The sequence below is a fragment of the Eurosta solidaginis genome, chromosome 1, assembly GCF_040869045.1.
Source record: "Eurosta solidaginis isolate ZX-2024a chromosome 1, ASM4086904v1, whole genome shotgun sequence".
NCBI lineage: Eukaryota > Metazoa > Arthropoda > Insecta > Diptera > Tephritidae > Eurosta > Eurosta solidaginis.
The window spans coordinates 185679909-185692550 of NC_090319.1; positions in this window are offsets into that span (position 1 = coordinate 185679909).

Consider the following 12642-nt stretch of genomic DNA (forward strand, 5'->3'; position numbering starts at 1 on the left):
CAGCAAATAATGATTGACAGAAAATTTGCACATTAGGAAGATGCAACATAAATCGTTAATGCAAGCATCTCTTTAAAAATACTCTTTCGTTAAAACTATTGAACATTTCCTTAAAATTCTTAAACAAAAGTTTTATTTTTTGGTATTTTTGCATGTATATGCTAATATTTGCGCACTAAGGAAATTTAATTCTTCAATATATTTTTTATGCTAAGGTAATCCTGGGACGTGTTGGTACTATATGGCTATCAAATGGAAGCTGTTTATGAGTACTTTGATACGGGGAATTTTTCGTACCGCGGGGTGACAAGGATCTTGAGATATAGGCCAAAACGTGGACACGGGTACCCCTATAATGTGTTTATACAATATGGATATCAAATGAAAGCTGTTGATGAGTGCTTTAGTAGAGGATAATTTGCATAACCCTGGGTGACTGGGGTCTCGACATATAGGCCAAAACGTGGGCCCGTGTACCCCTAGACAGAGTTTATACAATATGGATATCAAATGAAAGCTGTTGATGACTGCTTTAGTAAAGGCTAGTTTTCATACCTATTTGTGACTAGGGTCCGAGATGTATGCCAAAACGTCGATCAGGGTAACACTGGGATGTTTTTTTCATTATGAACATCAAATTGAAGCTGTTGATGAGTGCTTTAGTACAGGGTAGTTTTCATACCTATTGGTGACAAGGGTCTAGGGATATAGGCCAAAATGTGGGTCAGGGTAACACTAGGATGTGTTTTTACATTATGGGTATCAAAGTGAAGCTGTTTATGTGTGCTTTAGTACAGGGTAGTTTCAATACCTATTGGTGACTATGGTCTCGAGATATAAGCCAAAACGTAGACCCGGATACCCCTAGAATTTGTGTGTAATATGGATATGAAATGAAAGCTGTAGCTGAGAGTTTTAAAGTAATTTTCATAGTGATATTCGATTTTAGTCGTATCAACCTGGCAATACTGATAAATATGCATGCGAAGCCGAAATAAATACATGAATTAACAATACCCACATACCTATTTACATACGTACTATTCGATTTGCCTGAAATTTGGTATATAAATTTGCCTATATTAGTAGAACAGAGACGGACTGGGACTGGGATTAGGACTAGGACTGGGACTGAGATTTGGAGTGGGACTGGGACTCGGAATGGGACTGGAAAAATAGATACCACCCTCTGGGACTGGCAATAAGGATGAAGAAGAATGAGAAGAACTTGAGAGAAGAGAAAAGAGGGAAGGAGAAGGAGACTGAGAAAGAGAATGAGACGAAGATAGAGATAGATGAAGCGAAAAAACGGAGGGAGGAGTGAATGAAAGGATTAAGAAAAAGTGAAGAGGGGGAAGGGCGGAAAAAGCTTGTTAAAATGTATGCAGATAGACTAAATGTAGGGCAGAACAATGTCTGCCGGGTCTGCTAGTACATACATAAATAGTTCTTGTCGTGAAGCGCATAGTTGATGAACCGTAACTATTACACATTAAATTGCAATTACGTTGTTAAAAGTTCTTCAGAGGTGGATCTAGATATATTTATTGAGAGTCAAACTATATTAGAGGGATCATAATCAAATCGTGATTACGGTAAGTACCTACTTATCTACTTCGCAAAGAATTTGCCGTAAAGTATGTACTTATGTAAATATATTAATAATATTTCGTCGGTCAAATCAGCTAGGGGCGTAACTCAGTATTTCATGTTTTACAATAGGGGAATTTAAAACAAGTAAGGAAGTTAAGTTCGGGTAGAACCGAATATTATATACTCAGTTGACAGCTTCTATCGCCAATTAGTTTTAGTATTTTAACACTAAGTATAATCAAAACTGGGCATGTTTATTAATGGTTTTTGCCTACTTTTATTAGAAATATTCCCCTTTGTAGAGGAATTAAGTGTACCGAATTCATAAATGTCAATCTTTTTTTCAGTTGTGGCTCCGAAAACGTAGACGAAGTATTCTAAAAAGCTTAGGTGCCACCCCCATTTTAAGATATTGTTTATTTATTTGTTTTCTTCTTACAAATACTCTCTAGAACTAAAATACCATCGACATAAAGTTTTTCGCAACGATTTTGGCTTTATATTCGCCCAGGGTAGTTTTCAGTATCGTTTATATAAAAGGGGCGGGGTTTTTTACTGACGTGGTTATTTTTGGCAGAAATATGTGTTGTTATAAGGAAAGTATGTGTTACATTTTATCAGGATAGGTCTATTGCACTTCGGGTTCTGGCTCCAGAAAATTTTGGCAAACTGGCAAACGCTTGGTCAAAACCAAAGACCATGCCATACATGGCTAAATGATATTTTTTTCACCCTGATCATTTTGATATATGGAAGTTATCTCGATTAGTTTATGCGGTTACAATGTACAGTTACGCGAACAAAATAATATACTCTGTGAGCTTTGTTCAACTGAGTATAAAAAAGGAGTGAATACCAAGTACTCGTGAAGTTCGATTTGTAAACATATTACAGTACGTCCAAAAACGTTATGTTTTTAAATTAAATAGAACTCACCCGGGGGTTCAAGTTAGACTCCGACAAAGGAAATGTTATCAAAAAGAAATAATTTTGGGCTTTTTGAGAAGAGCTTCGTCGTTCTCATCGGAAACAACTGATACTGAGATTATATTATTTTATTGGCTTATTAACAAATACGAATCGTCGAGTTATCGGTTTGATAAGGAATCTTTAAATACTTACTTACATATTTAATTGGCGCTTAACCATCTAAACGGTTATGGCCGTCCAACAAGGCGCGCCAGTCGCTCCTTCGCTCCGCCAACCGGTGCCACTTGGTCACACCAAGGGAGTTTAAATCGTTTTCCACCTGGTCCTTCCAACGGAGTGGGGGCCGCCCTCTACCTCTGCTTCCATAGGCGGGTTCCGATAGAAACACTTTCTTGGCCGGAGAATCAACTTTCATTCGCATAACATGGCCTAGCCAGCGCAGCCGCTGCGTTTTAATTCGCTGGACTACGTTGATGTCTGCGTATAGCTCGTACAGCTCATCATTAAATCTTCTTCGGTACTCGCCATCGCCAACGCGTAAAGATCCATAGATATTTCGAAGAACTTTTCTCCCGAACACTCCCAAAGCCGCTTCATCTGCTGTTATCATGGTCCATGCTTCTGCCCCATATAGCAGGACGGGTACGATAAGTGACTTGTAGATTATGATTTTCGTTCGCCGAGAGAGGACTTTAATTTCAATTGCCTACCTAGTCCAAAGTAGCATTTATTGGCTGGATTTCAGTGCTGATGTTGTTGCTAGTGTTGATGCTGGTTCCCAAATAAACGAATTCTTTTACTATTTCGAAATTATGGCTGCCAACAGTAGCGTGGCTGCCAAAGCGCATATGCGCTGACTCTTTGCTCGATGACAGCAGGTACTTCGGTTTGTCCTCATTCACCATCAAACCCACCTTTACCGCTTCTTTTTCCAGTTTGGAGTAAGCAGAGCTAACAGCGCGGGTGTTTGGGCCGATGATATCAATGTCATCAGCATATGCCAGTAAGTGCACACTTTTTAAATAACAATATAAAAAATCTCTTTCTCTATAAAATAACAATATAAAAAATCGATAACTTTTCAATTAAGAATCGATACCTTTTCCACAAATTATAGAAGACTATTCTATAATAAATTTATAAAAGAAACCCCAAACTCATCCCCGAACTATCTCATTAAAAGACAGTACTAGTACTTTTAATATTGTGATGCCCTACAAAATGACAATTGGCTCCTTCTGCAGACCTTTTGAACGCGTTCTTAACCAGTTCACTCCTAGGTGGCTCTAAAATAATCGTAGCCTTCGATTTATCAATTTAAATACAAATAGCTCAAACTTTAGCGCTGTTAGTACAGCGGTGGCTACCAACTGTCCCTCTATACATCCTACTAGCACCAGTTCATAGGTAATCATTAAACCTGTAGTGCCAAACTGTTTCTATGCGGGACTGTCTCCCCTTTTCGCTGCAGGGTGGATTATAGTAAATACCCATGTATTATTTTGATTACAGTTTCCTTTGTAGGTACTTAGATTAATTTAAAATAAATATTTAATGGGTACAAATAATTTTAGGGAGAGCAGAAAAATAAAAAAACTTTCCGGAGCGCAATCACGACAGCGAAAACGAGAAAAAGAGGGGCAGAAGGAGCAATTGGCGGCCTCCTTAAAGAAACTTTTAAATAAGCCAGAAAATAAAGAAATAGAATGTCAATAAAATGTTGACGAAGCCTTAACAGACGCAGCTTTAAATCAAGAAGCTATGGACGTATCTGTTCAAATAGATGTATGTTCTTCAGAACGAGAGTACAGTGAAACCGGAAAAGGTACTTTTGAGGAACCTGTAGGCAATTTCCTGTAATTTCTGTAATTTGTAGCAATTTTGATTGTGGGGATGATCCCGGCTTGTGGCCTGCCACTATTTCTAATGATCTTTTAAATATTTTAGTTAGTCTTGTGTCCATACAGGTGTCAAACTACAACCTTCCTCTAAATGACGATGGAAGGAAATTCACAGACAATTAATCTTATAGAAATCTTGCCAATGGAGAAAAAGTTAGACGAGAATGGCTTGTTTACTCCACTTCAAAAGATTCTGTCTATTGTTTTTGTTGTAAAATATTTGGTAACTCTATTAGTAGTTTATCTTCTTTGAACGGTTTTTCTGATTGGCAGCATTTACCATTAACCTTGTAAAGACATTTAGTAAGCGCTTACCACAGTGAAATGTAAAATCGTGGATAAAATTTAATAATATTGTGACGAATATTAACAGCACTAAGGGATACTATCATCTCTAAGCCGATGCTAAGCAGTGACTTAAATGCACATCAATAGATCAATCGTTATGCTACACATATGAACGTACACGCAGCGGAGAAGCAATGCACAACCACATGCATATATATGAGATACTCCCGAAAGTATGCAATGGTTGTGCAAGTGTCGCTCACACATACAAGCGCATGGGGTTTGAGAGAAGCTATAAATCCATGCAACTGTAGTTACAGCTGAGTAATTTTAAAGCTGATAATTAACTAGTAAGTTCTGAAGATTGCGAACACAACTTGGACATGGCAAAGTGGAGTGAATTGAAGATCCAGCAATTGAAGAAGAAGTTGGAGAGCTTGATTAAATACAGAGAGAGTTGGATTAAATACAACCGGCAATAAACTCCAACTTCAGGCAAGACTAGGAGAGGCAATGGAAGCAGAAGGAGTTAACGTGGAAGAGTATGGCGGCGAGACAACAACAAAAATTGAGGAGAAAAACGAAACACCGCAGACAATTGCGAACACAGACTTGAACATGATTTTGGCTGCAATATCTGCACAAACATCGTCTCAACTGGCAGAACAGAAGACACATATTGCAGAAATGTCGTCAGAAATAACATCGAAGATTGAAGCACAAGAAACGCGTATTTCAGAAATGTAGACACAGATTACATCCACGATGGAAACTCAACTGAAAGAACAAGAGGCACGCATAACAGTACAACTTGAAGCGCAAGAGGCGCGTATATAATCAAAACTCGAAGCGCGTATGGACGAGAAAATAACGCGGTTTGAGGAAAATATCGAAGCCGAGGTGGATGCTTGGAGAGGTCGTATACAGGAGTTGCAATTAAATCGCCCAGCTGTTTCAGCAAGCAATCCAAAGGTTAAGACGCCATCCTTTGACAGTTTTGTTCCTTTCCAGGTCTTTAAGCTACAGTTTGAAAAAACCGCAGCAGTGAACAACTGGAATGTTGAAGATAAAGTTGCGCACTGTTCATGACGTTGAAAGGGCCTGCAGCTGAGATTTTACAAACCATTCCAGAGGGCGAACGGAACTGTTATGAAGCATTGATGCGAGCTCTAGAGAGACGATACGGAACTGAGAATAGGAGACAAATATACCAAAGGGAGTTACTGAACCGCTTCCAGAAGCCTGGTGAGACATTGCAAGAGTTTGCGCCGGATGTTGAAAGGCTGGCACATTTAGCGAATGCGGACGTACCCGTGGAATACACTGAAAATGTAAAGATTCAGAGCTTTATAAATGGCATACGGGACGTCGAAACAAAGCGAGCTACATACGAAAACCCAAAGCCAAAATTCGCAGAAACGGTATCTGGTTCAGGAATCAGCGTCGCTTCTGTGTAAGCCAGTTTTCAAAGCACGCCGTGTGGAAGTAGAAAGACCAGAGAGGGTGGGCTTAATCTTGGAGGCGCTGAAAGAATCGCAAAAGCGGAGTGGATGAGTTAACAAACCTAATGGACGCACTAAAACGACTGAAGGAATTTTCCAGAAAGAATGCAAGGGTGGTTTCAAGCCAGCGCGCACTACTGTTGTGAAATGTCAAGACGATACTGATGATGCAAAGTCAATCCGTCCAAATCAAGACCTGCGAAGTGGTTCTTCATTGGCCAAACAACAGAGTGCGAGGGAACGACCTAGGATAATGAGTAGTAAGATGAAACGCAGGTACGATGAGAACAATAATTCGGAAGGTTTCTTGGAGGGAGATTTGGTACTGTTATACAACCCTCACCGGCAGAAAGGTGTTCCATCCAAATTTCGGTGCAGCTGAGGAGGCCCGTACAAAGTTGTGAAGAAAATCAGTGACACCATCTACCGCAGAAGAGTTGTACATTTGGAGATGCTAGCGGCGTTTAAATCGAGAGATTTGTCTGATCGGGACGATCAGACTTAGGTGGAGGGCAGTGTGACAAATATTAGCAGCACTAAGGGATACTATCATCTCTAAGCCGATGCTAAGCAGTGACTTGTGTGCACATCAATAGATCAATCGTTATGCTACACATATGTACGTACACGCAGCAGAGAAGCAACGCACAACCACATGCAAATATCTGAGATACTCCCGAAAGTATGCAATGGTTGTGCAAGTGTCGCTCACACATGCAAGCGCATGGGGTTTGAGAGAAGCTATAAAATCATGCATCTGTAGTTACAGCTGAGTAATTTTATAGCTGATAACTAGTAAGTTCTGGAAATAGAAAAGCCTAGAAATATGCAACGAAGAAACCAGACAGTATAAAATGCAGCAACAGTAGAGGCACGACAATCAGTTTGATTTAAGACGCTATCTGGCGAGCGATAGTAGTGTTATTGAGAAGGTCATTTTTCATTATTGAAATTGGAGTTATTTATTCAACAGCTTAGTGATTCGAACGTTAGCAGAAGGTTGCAAAAAACAGGAATTGCACTAAATTCGTTACAATATATTAAAAAATAAGGCTACTGTAAATCAAATCCAACTGCGACTATTAGAATCGAAAAAAAAACAATGGTGCGACGTGCTAGAAAGAATCAAAGCTGTTATCAAGTTTTTATCTAGACAGTGCCTCGCTTTCCGGGTGTCGTCAAAAATATTATATGAACCTGATAATGGTAATTTCCTAAAAGCAATCGAAATGATATCATCCTTTGATACAGTAATACGGGAACATATTCACAGAATTCAATCTTCAAAATTAGGTTCAGGTCATATGACTCACTATTTAGGAGGCCAAATTCAGAATGAAGTAATTGATATGCTCGGCACGACTATAAAAAATATGTACTGAACAACGTGAGAGAATAAAAATAATTCTCCATTATATTGGACTGCACACCAGATACAAGTAACACGAAAAAAATTACATTTGTACTGAGGCATGTTCTGTTAAATCGCAAAACCAATAATGTTGAGATATGTGGAAATTTCGTTGGTTTCTGTCCGATCACCAGCTCCACAGGTGAAGGTTTATTCCATTTTGGTTTGGACTTAGTTTCACGATTCAATCTCAACATTCAAAACCTACGCGGTTAAGGTTATGATAACGGTTCTAATATACGTGGAAAAAACAATGAGCTACAAAAAAAATTTTGCAAATCAATAACCGCGCATTTTATGTCCAATGCTCGGTTCATAGGCTTAATGTGGTAGTGAAGGATGCAGCAAATATAACACACGGAACTGTTAATTTCTTTAATATAATTCAAGAAATTAACGTTTCCTTTTCATCATCAACAAAAAGGTGGTCGATAATTTGCAAACATTTGCCAGATTTAACATTAGAAGCTTCAAGTGCTACGCGATGGTCTAGCCGAATCGATGCAGCTAAGCGTTTAAGGTAGCACCTCGAAAAAATGTTTGACGCCTTGCTGGAAATATCTGGTAATTCTTCGGAATGGGTTTGCAATATTTCTCATAAAGCTTATTCGCTTGCTCTTAATATTCAAAATTATAGATTTATTTGCTTGGTAGTAATTTTGTTCGAAATTTTAATGCTTTGAGTAAAATGATGCAGAGTCCCACAATGAATACTCAAATCTGCTCAAATCTTATAATAAAATTGATTGCTAAGTTCACAGAATATCGCACGGATGAACACTTTCAAATTGTTCTAGCAGAAGCTTCCAAAGTGGCTCAAGAACTAAATGGTCGCCCAAGAAAAAAAACCAACTCAATTTCAATATGAGCAGAATGATGAAGTAATCATGGACCCCAAATTAAATATAAAGTAGAGTTTTTTTTTAGAATCTTAGATCAAGTAATAGCTTCTGTAAAGGAAAGATTCGAGCAGTTACAAATGTTTACTGACGTATTTGACTTTTTTAACGAGTAATTAATGATGAGCTAATGAAATATTGTAAAGATTTAAATCTCAAGCTAAAGAATGACACAAGTGGTGATTCAGATATTGGCGGTGTTGATCTCTTTAAGGAAATTGTTGCATTAAAGATACATTATGCAGAAAATCAGTCTAATGATCCACAAACCATATTGCAATATCTTTTTTCGAATAACCAAATTTCAACATTTCAGAACACAGCAATAGCGCTAAGAATATTACTTACACTGGCGGTTTCAGTTACATCTGGTGAAAGATCCTTTTCAAAATTAAAAATTATAAAAAATTATTTAAGATCAACAATGCTCCAACAGAGAGTTACCCTTCAAGACGGAGGTGACTAGTTCACCCACACATTCAAAGCTTTTTCGCTCTCCACTAACACATCGACGTTTCATCAAGTCGGTGTCTGTTTTTAAAATCCGAAAGCGGAAATTAAAAATTGTGTGGCACAGAACACCTTTCTGCGTTGGCGGCTTTCGCCCAAAATAATATTAAGTTGTATAAAATCGACGGGTTGGCCTAGAAGGTTTCATGTGGTCATGCTAAATCGCTCCCGAGATGGTAGGGCTAGTACCTTAATGGTGCTTGTTCCCGGAACGTACTCGATCTGCATCTGGCAAAGGACCAACAAAGTCGATAACGGGGAGTGTCCCTATCGCTACAACAACAACAACATTATTTACTTTCGCTTTTCATTCATACGTATGTGCATTTTTAAATAAAAAAAAAATGTATTATTCTAAAGATAGCATTTCTGCCGGGCTGCGATTCAGCTCAGAATATGCCAAAACAAGAGGAAACATACAATTAAATGCAGATTCACGTGTCATTTGCCAAGGATTTACCGGTAAACAAGGCACTTTCTACAACCAACATGCTTTGGAATACGATACAAACCTGGTTGGATGTACTTCCCCAAAAAAGGGTGGAACCACGTATCTTGGTTTGCCAGTATTTGCTTCGGTAATTTATATTTGTATTGAAAGGCAACTGATCCGGATGCAACTGTTATTTATGTGCCGGCACCGGGTGCTGCTGCTGCTATCCTAGAAGCATTAGAAGCAGAAATTTCTTTGATTGTTTGCATCACCAAAGCTGTGTCCTAACATGATATGGTTCGCGTTAACCACGCTCTCTTAAGGCAAAATAAATCGCGTCTAGTCAGACCCGATTGTACAGGAATCATCGCACCAGAAAGGGTAACTAAATTTCCTACCAGATTAAACATATAAACAACATGTATGCATTTGTTAGGGAAATGTTTCATGCTTTTGTTGATAATCAAATAATGAATGCAAATACCAAAGAGTTCGAAGTTCGTGTATATACCAATTGATTTCTTTAATTAGCGTTTAGAGAGCAAAATACATGTGTATGTATGCATAGAACTGCATAGAAAGGGAGGAATTAATTAATTATAATCAGTAGATTTACAAGATTTTGTCATTTTCCCTGCGTCACCGTTGTCATTATATTGCGTTAAGAGAGGAGGACATCAACACCTTATTACCCACAGCCAGTTAAAATTTAGTAAATTTTGCTCTTCTCATTACTGATTCAAAACGTGCAAAGTTATATATCGAGCATTCCATGCAGAATGGTAAATTTTAGCAGACTTTCGCATTGCGATCATTATTAGTATTCAATCCCTAGAGGGTTTCATTTACTCTTATCAATAGTTCCCGAGATGGTCGGGCTAGTACCTCAATGGTGCTTGTTACAGGAACGTATATAGATAGATAAATTATTGAGGATTGCACATCTCCTTCACAGCACCACATCCTAGCCGACTTCCTTGATGAACCCTAGCAGTGTTCTTGGCTTGAGAGAATCAATGTGGGAATGCTCTGGCCATGGTGAGCCCATAAACTTAGCCCTACGTCTTGAGATTGCGTCGCATTCTGGGAGGATATGGCCGTCTGCTGATCGATCACAAAATCGGCATGTATTATTTGATAGTATGCCCAGTTTCTGCATACGGCTGTTCAGTCTATAATGCCCTGTAAGAATAGCTCTTGAGATCCTGAGGTTATCTTTCGAGAGGTCTATTATTGCCCTGTAGCGACTTGTGCTAAAACCTCCTAACAGTATCTTAGATTTTCTCAAACCTGGCGTATTGCTCCAGTGTTCTATGTTGTTGTTGTTGTTGTTGTTGTTGTAGCAGTGCCCAGTGTTCTCTCTTTTCCCTCCCTTCTACTAATAAATGCCCCTGTGAGCCAACTGGCCGGAATGGCTCCGGATTGATGGGTCATGCAGTTGCTGCCTCTCTTTCCGGGTTGTCCGCTGCTGTTGATGTTGTAGCATTGCTTCGCCCCATCCAATAGGTGCGACCGATCACAAATTGTCATCAATGTCCTCTAACCGGAGTCCAAAGAAACTTTCTGTTTCAACAGGGGTGGAACTTAATGAGTGGAGTGTTAGAGGCGTTGGTTCCACAATACAGCTAAAGAGATGGTTGGTGTCATGTGGGGACACATTACAAGCAGGACATATGTTTTGTATGACGGGGTTGATTCTGGATAGGTAAGAGTTTAACCTGTTACAGTATCCAGATCGGAGTTGAGCTAGAGTGACTGACGTTCCCTAGGGAGAGTGCGTTCCTCCTCTGCTAGTTTTGTTCTTTGAGTACAGGATTTACCGGAAAATTCCTGGCATAGAGGCTCGACGCCTGTTTGCGGAGTTCACTGAGGGCCTGCTTATGTTTTTTAGCTTCATACGGCTGTGTTCTCAGGTGTCGTATTTACTCATAATGTAATGAGGGCGTGAACAACAAGGAGCCACAAAAGACAAACTGACAAGAGTATGACCGTCCAAAAAGATTCTTTTCCGGCAAACGCAGCAACACCATTTCTCAGAACCGGGGTCAGGAGAAGGACCCGGATTGGGTTCGATACCTTCGCGGAGGAGGAGAGTATGGCGCACACTCGCTGCAAGGATCTGCTGGGAGGATGATAATTTGTGGGAGGGACGCAACAAATTAAACACTGAGTCCACCTGCTCATTACCCTCTACTCCCCCGTGGACTTGGACCCAGGGCAACAGTACTACTTTGTGTGCTCCTAATTGATTCAGCTTTTCTACGCACTCAAAGACCAGTGCTGACTTTGTTTCGAACGCCGCAATAAGCGGCGGACTTACATAAGGGCACTTGGGGCACGTGCGAAAGGGGCCCCACAAGGTAGGGGCCCCCACAGAACAGTGGCGGATTAAAACCGCGTGAGGTCCGAGACTGAAATTCAGAAGGGGCCCTTCCGGGCTTAGACAGGCGGGGGAGAAATACTAATAAATTATAATAAATAAACCCTAACTCTTAACCCTTAAACCTGTAACAGGCAGGGGAGAAATCTGCAATACTATAAAATTATAATAATAAAACAATACTTCAACAAATAAAAGATGAAGAAATATTTTAAAATTATTAAAAAACAAAACATAATATTTCTCTCTCACTCTTTCGTGGTTTAACAAAGTATTTTTTTTAATTGTATAGTATTTCTCCGTCGCCTGTTCGCGATTTAACAAAGTATAATTTAGAGAGTGTCAGGTCACAGGAGGCCCCCTGCTGACGGTGGGTCTCGAACCTATAGCACCATCATGTAACCCCCTAATAATCTGCCACTGCCAGTATAAAATCATAAATCAAGGTCCTTTTTTCCATCCTATAAATCGTAATTATTAGTTCTCTTTTAAATCCTTTACAAGGGGGCCTCCGCAGCATTGGTGCCCAGGAGCCCACCTAAACTTAAATCCGCCGCTGGCCGCAATTGCCTTTAGTGGGGCCTGACTGTCTGACTGAGTATGGCAATTGTTTCATTGTAGTATCAGCGCTGAAAGTTCAGCTTAGCGCACTAACTTATGGCGAATACTTCCCCTTCAAAAATGCTCTGTTGTGCTTTTAGAGATACTGATATTTTGGCTCTGGGTCCGAAGACTCTGGCTCCAATGCCCCCTGACGTCTTCGAGTCATCTATGTACCATAAGATCTTGAGCAGA